The sequence below is a fragment of the Corythoichthys intestinalis genome, chromosome 9 (assembly GCF_030265065.1).
Source record: "Corythoichthys intestinalis isolate RoL2023-P3 chromosome 9, ASM3026506v1, whole genome shotgun sequence".
NCBI lineage: Eukaryota > Metazoa > Chordata > Actinopteri > Syngnathiformes > Syngnathidae > Corythoichthys > Corythoichthys intestinalis.
In genome coordinates this window covers 13,735,827-13,756,127 of record NC_080403.1, presented here as the reverse complement: position 1 = coordinate 13,756,127, position 20,301 = coordinate 13,735,827, and the positions used below count along the sequence as shown (strand labels likewise).

The 20,301-nt window shown below is 37.8% G+C and overlaps 1 protein-coding gene across 3 annotated transcripts in view; it reads right to left on the bottom strand.

Annotated features, from left to right (window-relative positions):
- Positions 1-19,567, bottom strand: part of LOC130921426 (sodium-coupled neutral amino acid transporter 3-like) — a 91,232-nt gene extending 71,665 nt beyond the window's left edge. Inside the window, exons 1-2 of one of the 3 annotated variants that reach the window (XM_057845306.1) lie at positions 18,872-19,567; positions 991-1,095 (exon numbers count right to left, since the gene is read on the bottom strand). The gene's annotated coding sequence lies outside the window, so the exon portion shown is untranslated. The remainder of the gene's footprint in view (positions 1-990; positions 1,096-18,871) is intronic. The other 2 variants (XM_057845305.1, XM_057845307.1) reach the window with 2 other exon arrangements.
- Between the last annotated feature and the right edge of the window lie 734 nt (positions 19,568-20,301).

Sequence of the window (20,301 nt, the reverse complement as noted above, 5' to 3'; positions counted from 1 at the left end):
AAATGTGGAGAGTGAAGGCAAGAGTGGTGCCAGTAGTGATTGGGACACTAGGGGCAGTAACCCCCAAGCTGGGTGCATGGATGGCTCCAACAGATACCAGGAACAACGTCCGACATCTCCATTCAGAGGAGCGCAATCCTAGGGACAGGTAAGATCCTGCGCAGGACCCTCAAGCTCCCAGGCCTCTGGTAGAGGACCAGAGCTCGAAAGGAGAGACCATACCGCCCGGGTGGGCGAGACGATTTTTTTTTTTGTTTTTTTAATTTATGTACTAGTATATATGTCAAAAAAATGTAAATTTTTCTGTTTAAAACCCATATGACTACTTTTAAAACAAAGGGCATGAGATAATACTAAATTAACATTCAGAATGCAACTTTTATGCTGGTCACGCTAATTAGTTGTTGATGATATAATTCAGTTGATCAATACTGGTCCATGCAGTGGTATAGCTGAGCAGGTACTCCAAAGTAGACATGTGCCGATTACTGGTTTAAAGGTATACCGTGGTACGAAAACGTTAAGGTTTCAAAACTGCAAAAATTTTCAATCATACTGTCCCTAAGGTATTGGCTATTTTTTTATGAGCAAAAAATGCATGGTGAAATACCTTGCTTGCTGCTGCAAGCTTCAACTCTCCCTCACCGGTTGTTACCTCATAGAATAAAATGTAAAAATGATGGTAAAAATGTATCAAAATTATCTTAGTCACTGAAATAAGTTCCAAAAGGCTTCACTTGGATTTTGTTATTGCCCAAAGTAGACCAACCGCAAATGCCAGTATTTTACTGTAAGTTTAACGTAGTTGGTGTTGGTGAGAGAACAAAAAGACTTTGTTTTCTCCAAATCGTCATTCGAACGAGGGTTAGTTTTGCATTGTGGAAACAAAGGCAGCATGTCCAGCGAGCAAATACAAAGGCATGCAGTGACACAACCACAGAGGAAGGCGTATGCTCATGTATTAGTCAGAACAATAAGAAAACTTGAAACCTGCCAACTGTTGTATAATGCCAGAGTTCTCCTCGCTCAGTCATGTGCCCCAAAACAAAGTGCCACCCTCTGTTGGCATCTGCCTCTCCGTCATCGCACGGGATGCTTGAAAAAGAAAGGGCGCATGATGGGGGCAAATGGATTAATCCAGCTGGAAGTACAACTTGCACAGTGTGTGACCACTGTGTTACTCTGCTGATTGTCACATGGAAGTCTCAAAGAATGATGAGGAGTCACTCTACTGTTAATTGCTGGACATCATGGTTACGCGCATTCAATAATGGTCATCCACACAATTGCATTGTTGGCAGCCCTTCATTTTTTGCAGAATCTCTACAATAGAAATAAATGGCTGCAGAAATAAATGGAAATGTATTAAATACATAATCAAGATCTTTTAATTGGAGTATTGATTCATTTTTATCCAAAGACATTCCTCATTACGTGCGTGAACATCATGGGAGTAAATGGGCAGGACTGTATTTATCAGTGAGGTAGCTCACCATGATAAGGCCTATCTGGCATAAAACTGAGGTAATGGTAATGGAGTTATACATACGCTGTATATTATACATTTTATCACAAAAGTGAGTACACCCCTTGCATTTCTGCAGATATTTAAGTATATCTTTTTATAGGACAACACTGACAAAATGACACTTTGACACAATGAAAAGTAGTCTGTGTGCAGCTTGTCTTAATTTATTTATACAAGCTAATTTATAGCTTAATTTTAAGTTAATTTATTTTCCCCTCAAAATAACTCAAAATATAGCCATTAATATCTAAACCCCTGGCAACAAAAGTGAGTACACCCCTTAGAAACTACGTACATCCCTAAATGCAAACAGCCGCAAACAGTTTGCTGAAGACATGTCAACAAAGCACATGGATTACTGGAACCATGTCCTATGGTCTGATGAGACGGGCAGGCTTTCTTGTGTGCCGTCTTCATAAGAGGCTTCCTCCTGAGGTGACAGCCATGCACACCAATTTGATGTAGAGTGCGGCGTATGGTCTGAGCACTAACAGGCTCACCCCCCACCTCTTCAACCTCTGCAGCAATGCTGACAGCACTCCTGTAACGAGTCACATGACATTTTGGAGGGAAAATGACAAGTAGTACTCAATTTGGACATTTAGGGATGTACGTAGTTTAAAAGGGGTGTACTCACTTTTGTTGCCAGGGGTTTAGATTAGGGCGGTCAAAATTATCGCGTTAACGGGCGGTAATTAATTTTTTAAATTAATCATGTTAAAATATTTGACACAGTTAACGCACATGCCCCGCTCAAACAGATTAAAATGACAGCAGTGTAATGTCCACTTGTTACTTGTTTTTTGGTGTTTGGCGCCCCCTGCTGGCGCTTGGGCCCAAATGATTTTATGCGTTCAGCACAATGAGTGAGCATGGTGTAATTATTAACATCAACAATGGCAAGCTACTAGTTTATTTTTTGATTGAAACATTAAGAGGGACTTTGATATAAAATTTCTATAACTTGTACTAACATTTATCTTTTAAGATCTACAAGTCTTTCTATCCATGGATCGCTTTAAGAGAATGTTAATAATGTTAATGCCATCTTGTTGATTTATTGTTATAATAAACAAATACAGTACTTGTGTACCGCATGTTGAATGCATATATCCGTCTTGTATCTTATCTTTCCATTCCAACAATAATTTACAGAAAAAAATGTGGCATATTTTATAGATGGTTTGAATTGCGATTAATTACGATTCATTAATTTTTAAGCCGTAATTAACCCGATTAAAAAATTTAATCGTTTGACAGCCCTAGTTTAGATATTAATGGTTATATTTTGAGTTATTTTGAAGAGAAAATAAATTAACTATATTATATAAGCTGCACACAGACTACTTTTCACTGTGTCAAAGTGTCATTTTGTCAGTGTTGTCCCATGAAAAGATATACTTAAATATCTGCAGAAATGTGAGGGGTGTGTACTCACTTTTGTGATACACTGTATACTGTATAGTTAATTATATATAGGGGTGCACATATTTTTTTTTGCCCAGGTTCTTAGAGGAGGACCTGGAGATGTGACTTGGTCCTCATTGAGCTTGAGAGCCGACTCGCCTGATGCGATAAAATTATGAAAAGCTTTACTTAGAGCCAATTACCTTTAATTAATTATATAAACAATTAACGCTTGATTAACATCAACTGGCACAAGAAAATTGCCATTACTTTGAGGTGAAATGTAAAGAAATAAACATAAAAGCACTATTCAAAATAAAGGGCATTCATATGCGACTCCCACATTAACTCCAAGCCTTTGTAAAAGTGGGATGTCCTCCTCATAAGAGCTCATTGAACGTGCATGTTTAGCTCTGTGAAATGCGAGCAAAAACATGTTTGTCAGTGCATGGCGCTGTTCTTCAATAACTTTTTTCTGCCACTTGTCCATAGGGCGAGTGGGGTCCTGTCTGACATCGATAGTTTGCTTAATTGCCACATGCTCTGTTTTTTTCGTGCTTTTCAAAGTTTGGATGGCTAAAATTCTTTGACCCTACATAAAATGCGCTGCTCTTATTAACGACATTGGGATTCTCACGGCAAATGCTGCACCACATTTCCGTGCGAGCATCATTTGCTTCTAGCCATGGTACCTCCTGCAGCCACTTTTCAGCAAAAGTCCTTTTTTCCGGTAGCTTCGGTGACGTCTCTGTCGTCTGTCTGTCTTTTGACGGGGGTGGGGGAACACGGAAATAATTACTCAGTGGGGCCTGCCTCTTTGACATTTTGAGAAGTTATTTTCTCGTGTCCGCCGCAAATACAGTCGTCAGCCATCGGTACGCAAAAGCGTATGGAAGCCGTTGAGGGCCAGCGCGTTTGTCTACATCCAGTACGCATGAGCGCATGCGGACCACTTATGTACACCCCTGATTATATAGTTAGTTATATATACAGTATTATATATTGTTATAGTTATATATATCAGTTTCTTTGCTAAAGCCATCTCCAATCCTGAATTGCCATATGTAACAATGTCCAATATTCATTCATTTTCCATGCTGCTTTTTCCTCACGAGGGTCGCGGAGGTGCTGGAGCCTATCCCAGCTAACTACGGGCAGTAGGCAGGGGACACCCTGAACTGATTGCCAGCCAATCGCAGGGCACAAGGAGACATACAACCATTCACGCACACACTCCTACGGACAATTTAGAGTTTTCAATCAGCCTACCATGCATTTTTTGGGATGTGGGAGGAAACCGGACTTCCCGGAGGAAACCCACGCAGGCACGGGGAGAACATGCAAACTCCACACAGGAAGGCCGAAGCCTGGGATTGAACCCTTGATCTCAAATCTCAGAACAGTTAGGCGGACGTGCTAACCACTCAGCCACCATGCCGCCTGTCCAATATTCATTTACATATAATATTCTATGTGCAATACTTACTTAAGTGCAATATTCAATGCCTTCACTGTCAGACTGCTGCTACTTCACCTCGATTATTTGCACTGCCTGAACATAGGACTATCTCGTACACATTTTATATTTACATTTATTTAGATTTTATACTTTTATACTTGCAAGTCACTTTTGAGATTTTAACTTATCCTGCACTGGACAGGGAGATGCTGCACAATTTTATTGTACTACTGTATAATTACAATAAAGGGCTATTCTATTCTACTTGTATAGCGCCTTTCCTCCCTCAAGGCCTTCAACGCCTCAATCCGGAAATGGACTCAGCCTGTGATTTCCCACACAATTTTTGATTTTTCATATAGAACAAATGTTTGCTTCCATCTTTGTGGGAACAATTTAACAAAATTCTGTTCATGTTCCCTAGTATGGTCCATAGAACTGTGAAAGAACTTGAGACAAACAGACGCATTTTCAACAGATTCAAAAGTATACGTAAATTCTTGTAGAAACATGTTCCGGAAAAAGGTAATATTTTTAAACTGTAAAAGTCAAACGACTCCATATTTTCTTGTATTTTTCACTGCCCTCTGGCGTAGAGAGCCTCTGTTGTGGAAATGCACCAGTGGCATCGACAAGAAACAGCCTCTCAAATGTCCACATTATTTCCTGATAAAGAACGTTGTATGCTGTTTCACAAACAATAATAAAATACAGCATTGCAGGGGTGTCCAAACCGTTTCTGCAGAAACTAGCAGCGTCTGACTGCATTCAAAGACACCAGATTGGTTAGAAGGTGTCCTCTTGATCAACTGGAATTAAAACCTGCACCCACTGCGTCCATTTTCAGAATGGTTTTGCCCATCACGGTAGTAATGTATACAGTACATGGCTTTTCAGTGCATTAGAGATAAAAAGTGCTATTAGAGTCAAATTGATAATTTATCACAACAAATTCAATTTTTAATTCACGGAGGCTGCAATCACCAGCTTGTCTTCAGGTACACTGTGGTTGATGTCATATAGGATCAGTGTGTTCTCACTGCAAACTCCTTCAGGGAAATACTGTGTTCCGAAAGGTGGATGAGACCTGAGCTCAGCGTGTCACCTCCAACTGCCACCTGCTGCCCACAAGCCCTTTATCTGACTCATCATGTACAAGTGGAGGACTTTGTCTGCTACAGATGCCCCTAGCTACTACAGTGCTGTCAACTAATCTATTGTGAATTATTTGATCTTGCAGTACAATTAAATAAACACTTATATATTTCACTAGGCACAAATGGGAGCTCATGTTCAAGGTGACCTTTCATTATTCTATTTTTTTCTGACATTATTTCACATAAACTTTGATGTTTTTTTTTTTTTTTTAATACGGTTTGCAAAATAATCTGTGTTAAAAATGTCCAAAATGTCCTCTTAACGTTATTTTAGTTGGTCATTTTTGCTTGCCACTGCAAACAGCCAGATTTTCATTACAATGTGGCTGACTGGATTTGAATATTTATCTTAACTCATTATCTGTATGGCAGAATACTAGGAAGTGTGAACACTGAAGCAGCACACTGCTTAAAAAGCCAATCTTCACAAAACTGGCCCCAACGCAATATAATCCTTGTTGTGTTATGCATTGGGATTTGTCCCAAAATAAAACATTCAATCACTTGACGCCGACATATCGCGCCATACATCTTCCGTGGACTCCACCACAAGCCCTGAGAGGGCAGGATGTGACACTTAGAGAGAAAAAAAAAAAAAAACGAGTTGGCGAGCTGGGGTTTCACTCGGTGTCTCAAACATTACATTACATTGACGGTTGTTTTGTTGTTCATACACGGTGAAATAAATTTTTTTAATCATATTTCAACAGATTTAATGAAATCAGATCAGTTTTCAGATGTATTATATATACAGCGCATTTTCATAAATTTGGCCTGCGAAGTTGTTAATCCACGATAGTAAAACCGCAAAGTAGCGAAGGATTACTGTAATTGCTAAAATATTACGTATTACGCATATAATAATTTTAAGAAAATCAATTGGTTGAGAGCGAATGAGCTACCTGTCTTTGAGAAAATGCTAACTTTAACGTGTCAAAACGAAAAATTATTTTTAGTTATCTATGCTTCTCCATGCGATTTTTTTAGGACAATGTTGTTGTTGTTTTTTCCAATGTATCATGTTTGTGCCATTGGACCTGTTGTGTTTTCCTATGATACTTGCAAGATTTTTGTTTCACTGATGGTTTTGTAACAAATATAAGTTTGACTTTAAACATATCTACTAAGGACATTGTATGTGCAATTCTTGTCAGCTATTGTTCTTTTAAGTTCCCATAAGTTTGACTTTAATAATATCTACTAAGGACATTGTGTGTGCAGTTCCTGTCAACTATTGTTCTTTTAAGTTCCCAAATTATACAAATATTATTATAAGAGTATTATTATCAGTATATTATTATATTTGTATAAATTCACTAAGGATCGTATATGTGGTTTCAGTGACACATACCTTACATACAAGCTCCAGATAAAACAGATATGAACTTTAGACATTTTCTATATAGTGTATCATTTCCATGTGGGAAGCTTTCACTATTACTTGTTGGTTACAAATTCCCTTTTTCTACGGTGCGTGGAATTCATTGTCTTCTTGCAAGTGTTGGGAGACATGGAGTTAAAGTCGATCAGACAAGGATGGCAACTTTTGGTGGCCAACAAGCCGGCGGGAGTGCCTCTCAGCCAGGTAAATGGCAGAGAGAATTGCGCGATGGAGGTCGTGTGGGTAAAAAAGTGACACAGAAAGGAAATGATCATGCGACGAAAGCATTGCACTAAACCAGAGCAATTCAACATGTATATACGGTAATCATCTAATGCAGTATTTATAAACCATATACTGGACTGTCTCAGGAAATTAGAAAACACAATATTCTAATTTTTTGAGACAGTCCTGTGTATATATACAGGACTGTCTCAGGAAATTAGAAGACACAATATTCTAATTTCCTGAGACAGTCAGGAAATTAGAATATTGTGTATTCTAATTTCCTGAGACAGTCCTGTATATATACACAGGACTGTCTCAAAAAATTAGAATATTGTGTATTCTAATTTCCTGAGACAGTCCAGTATAGCAAGTAGCAACCTCCAGACGGTTCAATGTTCAGCGCTCCTGATAATAGTGGACGTGAAAGATAAACGAAGATGGAGGGTACTCGCATAAATGTGTGTAGTGTGATATACGACTTTACACAATTTCAAATCCTGGCATCAGCAGGAGAATTGAACTTCCAAACGCGATTGTGAGAGAACACACTTCAATTTTGACCTGATCTCACACATGAAACAGTTCAAAATATTAGAAACAGTAGAGTGCCTCTTTAACACATAACCACCATCTTTAGATGTCAAGTGTCATAGTGCAATAAAAAAATGTTTGGCAGGTGAAGAGAGTGCTGGTGTAATCCGTCACCTAAGCGCGGCGTCCCACACAAAGGTCAGATTTGCTGGCATTTGCCCGGTTCATTAAGCAGATGCTGGACAATAATTGGCATTGATAGCCTAATGGTGAATTCAATGGTGAATTATAGTCAAATGGTCACATTTTTCACTTCAGCAGATGGAAGGTGTCACTCTAAACATTCAGAGCAAATAAAAAGTTTACACATTTCTGTTCACAGGTTTTTGTGATATTCAGTAAATGAGACCAAGATACTGTAAATATCACCATGTGACCTATAAAATGTACACTTCAGCTCTTTTAAAATTCAACCTTTCCAAAATATTAAATACAAATAAACAATCAAAGAACTGTGGTTGCACAAACTGGCATACGCTGCTATTATTGGGATTTGACATGGACATGGATGTTCAGTCTTTAACCAATCACATTCAAACTCATGATAAAGTGGTGGCCACACGCCTGTCACAATTTTAAAGGCCTCTGAATAAGGTGATATAAATTCCAGAAATTCTTGTGACTTCCCTTGTGTTTTTGAGGGATTATGTTACAGTCCAATGAAACCAAGGTAAAAAATGTTTAAACCAATAGAGGTAGTCCCCGGGGTACGACTAGACATGTGTTGATTACTGGCTTCAAGGTATACCGTACGTGGTAGGAAAGCGTCAAGGTTTCAAAACCGCATAAATGATGATGATGATTGCACTGTACTTGTACTGCATAGCATAGTGCTTGAGAATCTAATGGAACAAAACTAATCCAAAACAAAATTGTATACACCAATATGGTGAATAGAATGATCTTTCAATTCAGTATCATGTACTGCATTTCATTTCATTTCATTTCATTTAAAAACCTGGTTAAAGTTGAACAAATTGACCTCACATTTTACAGTAGAGGAAATATAAACAGTAACAAAATATCGGCGTGAGATGGAGTAAGAAGAAGCAACCCCACATCAGATCACTCTCTTCACTTATCACCTGTCTGTTATTTTAAGATTTTTTTTTTTTTTTTGGTAAATGTCTTTCTAATCCAAACAAATCAAAGCCCACACAGCCTCCTGCGCCTTCTCAATCAAGGGTTAGTGGGGTTAGTGATGGGTAGCTACAGTGATATGAAAAAGTATCTGAACCTTTTGGAATTTCTCACATTTCTGGATAAAATTACCATCAAATGTGATCTGGTCAAAATCACAGATAAAAAACAGTAGGCCTATTTGCTTGAACTAAAACCACCTAAACAATTAGAGGTTTTCATATTTTAATGAGGATAGTATGCAAAAATAAATAAGTGAACCATCACATTTAATATTTTGTGGGCCCCCTCTTTGCCAGCAATAACTTCAACCAGACGTGGTCAGTAGCTGCAGATCAGTCTGGCACATCGATCAGAACTAATCTTGGCCCATTCTTCTCTATAAAACTGCTGTAGTTCAGTCAGACTCCTGGGATGTATGGCATAAATCGCTGTCTTTAGGTCATGCCACAGAATCTCAATGGGGTTCAAGTCTGGACTTTTACTTGGCCACTCTAGAACGTGTATTTTGATAATCTGCAACCATTCTGATGTTGATTTACTTCTGTGTTATGGGATCATTGTCTTGTTGCAGCATCCATCCTCTTTTTAGCTTCAGCTGTCCGACAGACGGCCTCAGGTTTTCCTGCAAAACATCCTGACAAACTTTTGAATTCATTCTTCCATTAATGACTGCAAGTTGTCCAGGCCCCGAGGAAGCAAAACAGCCCCAAATCATGATGATCCCTCCACCATGCTTCATGGTGGGGATGAGGTGTTGATGTTGGTGAGCTGTTCCATTTTTCCTCCACACATGACGTTATGTGTTACTCCAAAACAATTCAACTTTGGTTTCATCAGTCCACAAAATATTTTGCCAAAACTTCTGTTGAGTGTCCAAGTGCCTTTTTGCAAACATTTAACAAGCAACAATATTTTTTTAGACAGCAGTGGCTTCCTCCGTGGAGTCCTCCTATGAACGCCATTCTTGGCCATGGTTTTACATATAGTTGATGTGTGACTAGAGATATTGGACTGTGCCAGTGATTTGTGTAAGTCTTTAGCAGACACTCTAGGGTTCTTTTTTACCTCTCTGAGTATTCTGCGCTGAACTCTTCGCATCATCTTTGGTGAACGGCCACTCCTTGGGAGAGAAGCAACAGTGCCAAACTCTCTTCATTTGAAGACAACTTCTCTGACTGCCGATTGATGAACATAGAAACTTTTAGAGAAGGTTTTGTATCCTTTCCCAGCTTTATACAAATCATCAATCTTTGATCGCAGGTCTTCAGACAGCTCTTTTAACCGGGCCATGATGCACAGCAGACAATGCTTCTCATCAAGACAACTCTTACCAGAAGTGTGTCTTATAGTGGGCAGGGCAGCTTTAAACCACTCATCAGTGATTGGGCACACACCAGACTAAAATTGGTTTCAATTGCTCTTTAAGTCTCTTTAGGCAGCGGGTTAATTTACTTATTTTCCCCCCATCATTGTTTGCATGCTATCCTGATTAAAATATGAAAACCTATAAATGTTTGGGTGGATTTAGTTAAAGCAGACACTGCATTTACATCTGTGTGATTTTGACAAAAGATCAGATCACATTTGATGGTGATATTATGCAGAAATGTTAGAAATTTCAAAAGGTTTTTCATACCACTGTAGTATGGGAAAAGTTGAAGATGGGGGTTTTAGTAAGAGTAGCTAAGTAGGCTAACTCATTTTGATATAGTATTAATATATATTTTAGGGCTGTCAAAATTATCGCGTTAACGGGCGTCAATTAATTTTTTTAATTAATCACGTTAAAATATTTGACGCAATTAGGCAATTACGCACTAGGCCCGCTCAGACAGATTTAAATGTCAGTACAGCGAAAGGCCAACTTGTTAATTGTGTTTTATGGAGTTTTTCCGCCCTCTGCTGGCGCTTGGGTGTGACTTGCATATGTTATGCGGCGTAATGTCGCCCTCTGCTGGCGATTCAGTGCAGCTGATTATTTGGGTTTCGGCGCGCTTTTCTGACGTGATTATATGTCGACGCGAACTCACACTAATAGACAGTGCTATTCAGACCAGCTAACGTCCGCATCCAGTATTCAGTGGCAGTTCTCATAGCCCCATCACACTGTTTGTGTCTAATACATGCATCGCTTGTGAGTTATATTCATGAGCATTAGATAGTTATTGATGATGTGTATTTGAATTTGTTTACATATATGGTGAAAAGCAGTTACATTGTTAGATGCTTGTGAGCTAATTGGCTAGTGCTACTGCTCAAATGGACACGTGTGTGTACATTTTATGTTATTTTGTGATTTATGCAAGTTATTGACACATTGCCTTGTTATTTTCAGTTTTACAAAAATACAAGAAACGTGCTCCTGTCAAAAAGAGATGACTTCAGTAAAGCCCATGCAACTTTGCCACACCGTCTGATTTCTTTTTGGAACTTATGTTCGCTATCTGTCAATTTGTGTACTCACACACATTGAGGACAGAATAGGGCTACTAGTTCATTTTTTGATTGAAAATTTTACAAATTTTATTAAAACGAAAACATTAAGAGGCGTTTTAATATAACATTTCTATAACTTGTACTAATATTCATCTTTTAAGAACTACAAGTCTTTCTATCCATGGATCACTTTAACAGAATGTTAATAATGTTAATGCCATCTTGTTGATTTATTGTTATAATAAACAAATACAGTCCTTATGTACCGTATGTTCAATGTATATATCCATCTTGTCTTATCTTTCCATTCCAACAATAATTTACAGAAAAATATGGCATATTTTATCGATGGTTTGAATTGCGATTAATTGCGATTAATTACGATTAATTAATTTTAAAGCTGTAATTAACTCGATTAAAAATTTTAATCGTTTGACAGCCCTAATATATTTATATTTTACTGTGCATACATATATTTTTAATTTATTGACTTCATAATGCAATTACCAGAACTTAAACTGCTGAGAAAAAGAAACAAAAAATTTATATTACAAAACAAAACCTAGACCAACAAAATGGAGGACAGCACCCTGGGTTTGAACCTCCAGCCCATGGTCCTGCCAAGGTGGAAAGCATCGAAGTAACCTCTGAGCTAAACCTCCACAGTGTGTACCATCATCATCAGCAATAGATCGAGATGGACAGCACCAAGAATACAATTGTTCATTTCAATTCATCTCATATCATTGGTTCTACAAGTCGTTCAAATTTGTTCTCCGTGGGGGCCATTTGTAAATCTGAACATCTGGACCCTTTATGTTATCATCATTTAATTAATGGTCAGAGAGAAGGATTACAAGAGCATGCAGGTCTGACGCCATTGCAGCGTGTTTACTACTTTTACAACATACTCGCCTTTTGCGATTTTGACTTTATGACGCCGGAGTCTCGTCCCGCATTTTGTCTCCAGTTGTTTTTTTTTTGTTTTTGTTTTTTGTCGCATATACAGTACCTTATTGCACTTCAGAATATCTTATTTTTTACTTTACTTTATTAATATTATGTGTTCTGTACTTACTAAACGTGAAGTTGTTAAGCTTTACTGACAGCAAACAAGGCAATTGTGCTTTTTGAAGCTTTTCAGTTTAGACAATTTGTAAAGCTGTAACACACATATGTACCCTAATGTTCAAAATGACACACATTTTAACAATAAAACACTTGACACAAAACAACTGGTGTTCAAAAGTCCATCTAGTATGATCAATATGTAAATTTAGTAGATTAAATTAGTCTAATTTGCCTAACAAAAATCCGCTATCTTAAATGCCATGAATGCTAGTGTATTTACAATTCTAATAGCAAATCGCGCACACATAACTCCACAAAATGTAGCTCTAAAATTATTACAAATGCAAACACAAACATATATTAGCTGAAACAACTTACAGCCTGATGTGGGCCAAAGCAGAGCGCAGCTATCCTTTATCCATGTCAGACGTCTGAGTCTGATCCTCAGTCGTACAAGGGGACAGTCCTGCCAGACCCAACGCTGCCACCAGTAGGCAGTGTATCCTCCATCATTAAACAAAATACAATACTTTTGTACTTTTTGGATTATTATTTTGAGATTTAGGGGTACTTAAAGGTTTAATTCCAATTTACGCGGAAATTCGGGGTCAGCATAGCAATGGAACTCGTTCGTAACCCGGGGACTACCTGTATTTGAAAAGGTATGCTGGGCTCAAACACAACACTGCCTAAAAACACACTGAGTTGTTAAAGTAATTGGTGTCATTTATGGTGGAAAATGTTTGAATGATGTTTGTCTCATTTTTTCACAAAAACCTGGCATTTGAACATGAACGTGTAGACCTTTTATTTAGTGGAAATCAAATCCATAATATTGCTCACAACTTTACTAGCTACTCTTACTTGAGTAAAATTTTAGCTACTCTACCGACCTCTGCTGGTGACCAGTTCAGCCATAACTGTGACCCAAAGGAGGGTAAGTGGTATATAAAATGGATGGATGGTATTTCTTACACAGGTTTATTGTACATTATTTTATCTAGCAGAAGACGTACAGTACAGGCCAAAAGTTTGGGCTCATATTTTCATTCGTGCGTTTTATTTATTTTCATGACTATTTACATTGTAATTCTTAAAGGGATCCTCTATTTTTAAGACAAGTAATTCTTAAAACATAAATGTTAGTATGAGTTATAATAATTTGATAATAAAACCCTTCTTAATGTTTTTGTTTTAATAAAGTTTGTAAAATTATTTCAAGTGATAGGTCGCCATTCTTGTTACGTCGCAGTGCGTGACGTCACTGGCCCCGAATGCCGAAATTCCAGCTTGTCACTCGTTAGCTTTCCCAACATGTCGTCAGTTCTACCCTTCCTATTTGAACCAGATCTGAAAAGTGAAGAGCAGGACAGCACTGTCGGTCGTTCACAAGACAAGTTTCAGGGAAAAATGCGTGCAGCAAATACCTGATAAGACAAAAGTTGGGCAAAACTGGTGATGCGAGGGAGTCCTATTAGTAACTCCGGTTGGGAGCGAGAGTGCATGCTGTTGGGATTCGGGAACTCCGGTTTTATTAGCAGATATTCAAGGTAAGCATATTGCATTTTCAAACGTTTTCCCAATATAATTATGTAGATTGTTAGCATCCAGAGCTGTCGTGTGCTTTACATACAGTACAGGCCAAAGAGCACACCTTGTGTAATCCAGGTCTTGGACATTGTAAAGCGTGGTAGCTAGGATACGTGTATAAAAGTACCAGAAAGGGGAGAAGCTTCCACTTATGCACATTTATTCACAAAAAATAATATTTCCACCTTGACCACTCTTCACTCGGGAGCTCAGCAGTACGCAAACACGCATTCCCTGACGAACTCCAACATTGTTGTAAGGTCCACGTCAGAGTCACTGTCGTCACTGTAGCGTGCCATAGTGCTTTAATTATTTAGTATGATTTGGGGAAAACTCCCACGAAGAATAGTCAACAAAAAAAGATAGCAATACTAATCCAAGTCCGCGTTTTTTACTCACTTGAAGATCCAGGAGTTAGACCAACCCAATGGCAATATCGCAGCCGCGATTAGGCCGTCGATTCCACAAAATAGACTGATCCGAAAAGCCGCTGTGGGACCGACGGATAAAAATAAATGGACACATCCAAAACCATTATTGCAGACGCGATGGGACCCTTACTTGACTGAGGATCCAGGAAAAATGTTCGGGCGCCAATTGTAACGCGTGGTGGGTAGGATACATGCATACAGGGACCAAAAACGGGGAGAAGCTTCCACTTATGCACATTTATTCACTAAAAATAATAATTCCACCTTGACCACTCACTTCACTCCCCTTTTTTCCATTTGACTGGAAATTGCATCCAAAAGCAGCACATCGTGGCATTTTACTTCGCGAGTTTAGGCAGCAATAAGCAATAGTTGAACACGCTACACCTTCGGAAAGATACCAATTACGTCATCACTGCGAGCCCGCAAACCATGGCGCCAACTAACGGTCAAAATATGGACTAAATATTATAAAATATTGCCATTGATTTAACATTTTATGTGTTTCTAACAACATATTTTAGTACAAGAGAACAATTGTGGTTTATTAGAGCCTACATGTATTTAAATCAGAGGATCACTTTAAAACTATGAATGAACACTTGTGGAATTCTGTACTAGCCAAAAAAAGGTGAACATGTAAGCATGTATTATATTCTAGTATCTTCAAAGTAGCCATCTTTTGCTCTGATTACTATTTTGCATACTCTTGCTATTCTCTTGATGAGAAGGAGTCACCTAAAATGTTTTTTGACTTCACAGGTGTGCCTTTTCAGGGTTGATTAGTGGAATTTATTGCTTTATCAAATTGGGACCTTCATTTGTTTTGCATTGAATGAGGTGTGTCAAACTTTTGGCCTGTACTGTACGATCATTTTTAACTATAAACTGCTACTTCCCCTCCCACTTTGAAACCTACGGCTTATAGTCTTGTGCGGCTTATATAAACAAATAGTGTTTACTTGTAAAATTTGATTGGTACGACTTATACTCATGTGCGCCTTATAGGAAACAAATTACAGTAATTATTATGTCGAATTTGCAAATTAATAATAACATTTGGACCAATTCAGTGAAATTTGTTTTAACCTTACAGCAAACTCCCTCAATTCATACTTTAAATGCTGTGGAAATTTTGATTATTTGTTTTAAAATGGTGGATGGGTAATCACTGTTTTATTGCTTCTTAGTGATATTATGTTATAGAATGTTCTACAATGTGTAGCAGCCAACAAGACAGTGTTCATATAAATAATGTAGCTCAGTAGACTTTATTTTCCTGCTGTTGTCAAGTGTGAAAATTAAAAAATCATTAGTGACAGGCTGTGGTAATTTTGAAAGTACAATTATGTACTGTCAGTGTACTTTGTTCGAAAGTGTAAGAGCTTATTTTTTTTATGCCACCAGCAACATCTGACTCACAGTGCAATCATGTTGGGTCATCATATCTTAATCGGGGACACTTCAGCCTCTTTTATAGTGTCTCTAAATGCAAGGCTTACGCAGAAATGCGGTGGGTGACCTAGTCAACCTACAGTTTTCCACCTTGAGAGGAAGTGTCAGAGGTTAATTAGGTGGCTTTTTTTTTTCTTTCAGAAGGCGAAAGTGTTAGTGAGTTTCCAAGCTTTCATTGCAGACCAGAGCAGTGGTTTTCAAAGGTTTAACACCAAATACCATCTCATGAAATATTTAGCTTTTAATGCCATTATAAGAACCAATAAACATAAGACAGTGCTGTCCTTTCATGCGCTTCCAAAAATAAGAAACCTTCTCGCTTTAGATGGAGTGTTTGAGTAAATTGACTTTACCAGTTATTTTGTTTCACAATTGTAAATCTGTCTCTGCTTTAATGCAGCACACAGTAATCTCATTGTTCTCTGAAATTCAAATTAAATATGCTTTTCTGTTTGTTCCAAGTAACCCAACATAATATTAACATTAATGAAAAGCTATTTTTCACAAGTCAAGTAAAAGTAGTCATCCAAAAATGTACTCAAGTACAAGTAAAAAAGTATTTAGTAATAAGAATACTCAAGTAATGAGTAACATTGCAATTGTTTATGATGTTTAATTTTTTTTTGTAAACAATGGTATTTTTTTTCTCAGCACAAAGTTATCTATATGAACTGGCATTATTATACTTTACAAAAACCCATTACATAACCGCATTAAGCAAAGGAAATACAAAAAACAAACAAACATTGAATTCAGGGCGAGAGAAAAAAAATACAAAAATGAAACATCATTCGTCCAGAGAGCATGAGTGCCCTCTAGTGGAGAAAATAATTCCTAGTTTGAATAGTTGAATAAGGAATCGATCGTTCATAGTTCCTATTATGAAATTAAAAGGATCATATTTCCAGTTTTCTGTGGTCAATCGGAGCCAAATAAAAAGTGGGAGAGAGTTTATAATCTGTGCTTTTGAGTCATGTTGAGGGAAGCGCTCAATGTCAAATACTTATTTTTTTTACAGTGCTTTATAGACGTCACGTGATTGAACAGGCCGGAGTGATCATAGAACAGCAAGCTTGGGTCTGATTAGTATAATGGAGTCATGTGATTGTTGTTGCGACATTTCATTGGTGAAACAGGTAGAGCTACTGTTGGCATCGCTGGCAAAAAAAAGTCAAATGTAATATGTAAAATGAAGAGGAAAAATGTAGCAACTAGTGTAGCCCAAAGTAGCATAGTAAGAGTAGCGTTTCGTCTTCACAATTCCACTCAAGTAAAAGTAAAAAGTATGACTTAGTAAAACGATTCTTAGAAGTACATTTTCCTCAAAAAGTTAATTGAGTAAATGTAACGGAGTAAATGTAACGCGTTACGATCCACCTCTGGTCACCAGCCAATTCTAAGGCACATACATCAACAAACAGAGATCAAAATTCAACAGTCATAGGCCAACTTTCAGAAAAGAGCTTAATTTTTTTACGTGACCACACTTGTATCTAATAACCCTTACAGTATGTGAAATCAACATTCCCCATTGAAAAAGATGGAATTAGTAATTATCCGTAACATTTTTCCCCAAGATATAATTAAAAAATGTTTGCAATGAGAATGGCTGCAACTAGCGGTTATTTTCCTAATCAATTAATCGTACGATTAATTAAACGATTAATCGGATAATTGTCACTTTTTAAAATTACCTTTACAATTTACCTTGAAGTTGTTTTAAGCATGTTGTAAGTAACAATGAAGACATAATGGGTGACTATTTCCTTCAAAATTAATATGGTATTATAGCTTCCTCACTTAACTGTAGTCTACAACTTTATCGATTATCAAATTTGTTGGCAATTAATTTATTATCGATTTTAATCAATTTAATCAATTAGTTGCTGCAGACTTATTAAAAAGCTAGTTAAGACAGTAAGATGTCCAAAGATTGGGAAAAATCTGAATTGTTGTTTTCCAAATTAAAGCTGATTTTTGTTCATGTCTTTCTTTGACTTAACAAAAATTTAATGAAGAAATCTGATATTTACAATTGAGAAGTTATATGTATGTTATAATTTCAAGAATTTAGACAAATTTAAGGTGAAGAACGATTAATCGGTTATTAAAATAGTTGTGGATTAATTTGCTAATCGATTAGTTGGCGATAATTGTTGTTGTTACACCTCTAGCAATGAGTTATTAATCAGAAAAAATATCGCTCTAAAACATTGTACTTCACAAAAACTTTCAGTAGCACAATGTAAGCTCCTTCTGGTGTCTGCGCCAGGGCAACCTGTGGGCAGTCTAACACAGAGACATGTACAATGACACAGTCACAACCCTAAGTAAGCAGCAGTAGTAGCCGTCCTTTTTTATTTGAACAATAAATAAAGGTATGCATGAGAGTATTGTTGTATTGGTTGTCTACAAATGTTGCCCCACTGTTAGTGTTCAAATTTCCATGGCTTCGAATGTTCATAACACCATGACATTTATGCCCCGTAGTTGTGTAAAATTAACACGCTATTCTCTTATTTTTATGTAAATTTTGACAGTAAACCTCAACTAGTAGTGGCAATTAATAAAACTTCATTTTTAAAGTATTGTTTACTGTCTGCCAAACTGTTGCTTATTTGGAAGTGAGTTGAGTGCACCAAATAAGGCGTTTATCAAAGCAAAAAATAAATAAAAATTAAAAATCGGTCAAAAATGGCTCGTACCTCAAAACGGGTCTAATTTCAATACACAACCGGATACTTTTTTGAACGTTTTTTGATTGATAATTTGCAAACGATCCCATGTCAAACCTTGGCTCACTGGAAGACTGAAATACTGTGTTCATGCAATCAACAATGAGGACATTGGAACAGAGGAAAAGTCATATCCTAAATACAATTTCAATAAATAAATAAATAAATAAATAAATAATTAAATAAATAAATAAGTGTGCGTTCCAATGTCACGTTTCAAATATGACGTGCAGTTAAAGCTAGTCGTTGGCATCCTTACCAGAGAAGTCAAAGTGTCCTCCAACTCTGGAATATCTCCGCACGAGATGGATCGCTCTGTCTCGCGTCGTCCTGTCTTCAGCCCAGTCCGCCGTCGTACCCCTGCATGTGTTTTACCTCCCCCCGGCCCTAATCCCGTTCGATGAGGGATGTGAAGAGCGCTTTTTTTTCGGCCCGCCTATCGCACGCACGGCGACGACTCCAATCAAAATGATTGTTGGGAATGTTGATGGAGCCCCCAGCCGCCCCCTCCTCTCCCACCACGCTTCTTTCCTTCGCCTTCCCAATCCTTACACGAATGCCATACTGTATTTCTATTGTCGAGACGATGCAAAGGTCAAATCACAATTTAAAAAGAAAAAAAATACATGCTCATCTGCGGCGAGGTAATAAATTGTGTATGGGAATTTATCGCCGTGGGTTTACCGCCTGTTTGCTCACGCATGCGCAGTGAGTTGACGGAGCTGTGAATGGGCGCGAGGACGTCATACACACTTTTTTCATAACATTAACCCGAGGACGTCTCCTTTAACAGCATCCAAAAATATAACTCACGTGGACCTCCCGGCCGAACCTGTCCAATTGCAATGTATTTACGTCACTTGATGCGCAAGCAACAATGTGTACGGCGGATTGAAGTCATGTGCGCACATCCTATGCGTGGGTGTGATTTCGCTCCTTTTTCTAGGTCATCTGCACACGTTTCTCCAGGGATTGTGAGTTACATCCTTTCCCTTGGCATACTAAGTATAGGAAGACATGCACCTGCAGCATTACCATCTACCACCTGCCTCCAGTCATGAAAACAGAAAAGAACGCTCCTCCTCCAGACTACACACAAGGATGTAGTGATCCCTCGTTTTTCGCGGTTAATGGGGGACCGGAATCCGCCGCGGTAAGTGGAAAAACCGCGAAGTAGCGCCCCCCCCAAAAAAACAAAAAACAAAACTTGAAGTTCCGATCTGAGACAGCCAATTTGTCCAACTTTCAAAATTGTCCGATATGCACGTGTGATACATCATTGGAAAGCTTAAAATCTCCATTTTCTGGGAGAAGAAAAATTTTGAGCTGAAGGCCATTTAAAAAAAATTTTTTTTAAGGTTTTTATAAACAGCAAAACCCTATCTGGAGGTGAGAGCACGCAAGTGCAGAATTACAGACGCCATGACTGTAACGAGATATTATTGCGTACTTACCTTTTTTCGATCCAAAAACTCTATATCGCATGTATCACCGAGTGTCAAGACACAGCTGTGAATGGCCACAGCTTGATTTTTTGGGGATTTTATGGGTAAAACATGGTTATATAACAAGGGCCGCGATGCAGAAATCGTAGACATCAAGGAGTGGTCGAGATTTTCTTTTTCATATATTTACCCTTTTAAATGCTTTTTTTTTTTTCAATTTTTCTTTGTATTGATTATTTATCAT